Here is a 3,362-nt window from a genome sequence, read left to right on the forward strand (position 1 = left end):
GCACTCTGGCTGGCGCGGCGCGGGCGGCACAAAGGCCGGCGGGGGCGCCAGGTAGCGCGAGCACCTGGCGGTGGGCAGGCGACTGAGAGTGAAAGTGAGCTGGTGCAGCCTCGCTGGACTGGACTGTGCCGCGCGCCGGCCCCGGAGGGTCTTTGCGCCCAAGAGGCCGAGTAAACACCCCCCACTCCACCCCTTCCCCACTGCGAGGTGACCGGCCCTCTTCGGTGTACCGTGAACAGTTCGCATCGGAGGAAGTCGAGTTTTTTGTTCCTTTTCCTTTGGCGCTTTGGGAATACCTGGAAGTGGCTGGCTTTTTCTCTGACTCGTTCCTCACTTTTCCTCCTTTGCCCCGGCCACCCCGCCCCCAATAATCTTAGCCGCATCTCTCGGGCTTCGGTGTACTTTACTTTCCGAAGCACGAAAGCAAGGACTCTGTTTCGAAGAGACTGGCAGTCCATCAGAAGGAAAAAGAAAAAGTTCTGCAAGTCTTCATAGTTTCCACACTTCTTTTCAAACAATCCCACTTAGGTGGATGAACTGGTCCTCTTCTGGTTTGTTTGGTTTTTTAATGACTGTGAAAGTGGAGGTAAGTCAAAATGATAACCAGTACAGCACTAATTTAAAAATCTATCCCGCATGACCAGCCTGAGAAACATGTAGCAAAGGCCCATCAAGACCTACATGCAAAGCTTAAAAGCAGCCCTTGACTCAGTGCTGTTTATTCAAAAGAATGATTAAAAACAAACAAAATATTTAAAAGGGCAGCCTTAACCCCAAATTTTTCTTTTTACATAGTCCAAAATTATGTCACCTTGCTCTGACCTATGAGGACATTTGATCTGTAAATAAATTTCCTCTTTCAAGTTTTAGGGTTTATGAAGTTAGACTCTCCTACATTATTTTTGGAACTCCTACAGAGAACTATTTCCTTATACCAAGTATGTGTCTGGATGGAACTACCTAACTGAGCCACTGCCTAATTGGCCACTTGAACTTAAGCAATGTGATAGTCCTAGTACTTTAGAATTTCTGTAATTGTTTTCCATGGTTTAGTGTTACTGAAAAACAAAACAAAACAAAACAATGTGTTTTTGTCAAGAGCTTAAAGAATGTTACTGAAAAATACTTGAGAGTGGTACCTTGAGAAAATTAACTTTTCCTTAGATAACTTATTTTTCATGCTGAGCAGACTAAAAACTAGTCTGGGATACTTTTTTTGGTGACCTCGGAAACTTGGTGCTCAGTTTGGGCCCACTGCCGGGTCACATGGGTACAGAAGCACGCAGGTTCTAAGGAAGAGAGTGGTTTCCAGAGCTGCGTAGCATGTCTCTTGGAAGACAGGGTGTGACTTACCTATTGATGGCTTCCCTGCCAACACCACAGATGGCCATGTTGTGGGGTGCCGGGAGACTATCAGTGCATCAGATACGGTTGCTGAGGCCACGATTCCCTGACAGAAAAGTTGAAACAGCTGTCTGTCCCGAACTAGATGTGCCATCGGGCACAATCTACTGGACCTAGAGTAATTTGGCAAAAGTTAAACAAATCATTTCTTTCCTGGCTTGAAAAATGAAGTCTGTTCATTAGATATGTGTAGTTGCTTTAGAACTGAGCATCAGCCTCTTAAAGAGACAGAGACCTCAGTTATAATAGTTACTGTTTCTATAAGACCCCTTCAAGTCAAATGAGGCTTCATTTTGAGTTGCACATCTGTCTGGGTCTGCCCAGCTGTATCCCTCAGCTGCTTAGACAGGAAGTGAAGGCATTGCCTTCAGTGGGCATGGCCGAGGGTTAGAATGGCAGGGCTGTAAGTAGAGCACCTGTACTGTGGGTCTCTCTCTCTCTCTCTCTCCTTCCCCCGCCCCCGCCCCCGCCCCCACAACCACAACCACCGCATCCCGCAGTCTTTTAGGAAGTCTGGCAGCACATTAGGAAGGCTCTGCACCTGTACCCAAGGCCCTACCAGTACTTATTCAGTTGTGACTCATAAGGAAGATTACCATTTTCTGACTTATGAACAGTGTACAGTTTATAGCTCACTTCATATCTTCCTTTTGAAAAGTCACTTTGGGACAGTTTTCTCCATCTTTGGAGAGAACCAAGAACACTACCAGGTAAATAGAAATTTTTAGGAGACTTGAAGTGGAAAAAAAATCTCATTTTCTTTTTTCTGATGTTTTTATAATTTAGTGTATGTTGGTTAGGAAGGTGTGACAATCTCTTTTGACTTTAATTAAAGCCATGGTTTAAAAATTTAAATTTAAATAAAAAAATTTAAGGTTTTGTTTGTAGAATCTGGCTTTATTGTCCACAAAGGAAGCTCAGCTTTTGTGGCCACGATCACTTTGGACTGCTGATGCACTGGGTCCCAGGTCTATAGCTCTGTTGTATACTTTAGACCCAGAAATGATGATTCATAGGCCTTCTCTGACTTAGATATACTGAAATATTTGAGTAAATCTGAATTGACTATCACCTCAGAATATATTCAAGTTTTGTTCCCTTTTCCTTACTTGCATATTACTTGTGAGTAAACTGCAGATGTTATGCATAAAAATATATAGAAATAGACTTATGAACTTAGAAATTTGATGGATAGCTGACTATAAGGTAGGTAAATTCCTTTGGGCGAAGGCATGACGTGTATTTTAAGTCTGGAATCCATTTCAGAAGTGTTTTCTGGGAAGGTAACCCAGTCCATTCCCACTGATTAGTTTCTCAGATTGCTAAGTAGTTTCCTGGCCAAAACAACACAATACAACAAAACAAAACCGGAAAGGAATGGGATGAAGTGCAGAAAAGTCTTGATGGAGGCGGAGGGGTTAGGGAAAGGAGTCCAGGCTGTTATCTAGGGGCCACTGTGGGTGGGCCACCCCACTGGGAAATATTTGGCCTGCCCTGGGCAAGGAGGGAAGCCCAGTGGGGCAGCGGATGGAGAGGGATGGAAAAGGAGAGGAAGCAGACAGTTGCAGAAACCAAAAACCACCTTCTCCACCATTTTTGCCCGGGATTTCAGCTCTATCAGTGGTTGCAAATTCAAATGTCTAGACAGGCCCAGATACAGTATTTGATGGAGCGAGGCTAGCCTCTAGAGAGTAAATGTGGAACATATGCCCCATCTACAGAGGCACCCTTACTTGACCCTAGGCCCCCTAGGCCATGGTTAGTTACGTCAGCCATATTACCAAACTGTTTTTCAAGAGAAGCTGAAAATCCAGAATTTTATGCTAGACCTGCCAATTTTTAAAAATGGTCTGATTATCTGGCCAAACAAACACCTGCAGGTCAGCTGTTTGCAGCCATTCCATTATACATCTCCAAGTGGTAGCCTGAGAACCACAGAGCTTCCTTCCTTTCACTCG

General features: G+C 44.4%; 1 protein-coding gene across 1 annotated transcript in view; it reads left to right on the forward strand.

Moving 5' to 3' along the window:
• The window catches only part of MYO1E (myosin IE), a 175,609-nt gene that overhangs the window by 860 nt on the left and 171,387 nt on the right, over positions 1–3,362 (forward strand). The window lies entirely within an intron of this gene.

This window comes from Pteropus alecto, unplaced genomic scaffold (assembly GCF_000325575.1).
Source record: "Pteropus alecto unplaced genomic scaffold, ASM32557v1 scaffold86, whole genome shotgun sequence".
NCBI lineage: Eukaryota > Metazoa > Chordata > Mammalia > Chiroptera > Pteropodidae > Pteropus > Pteropus alecto.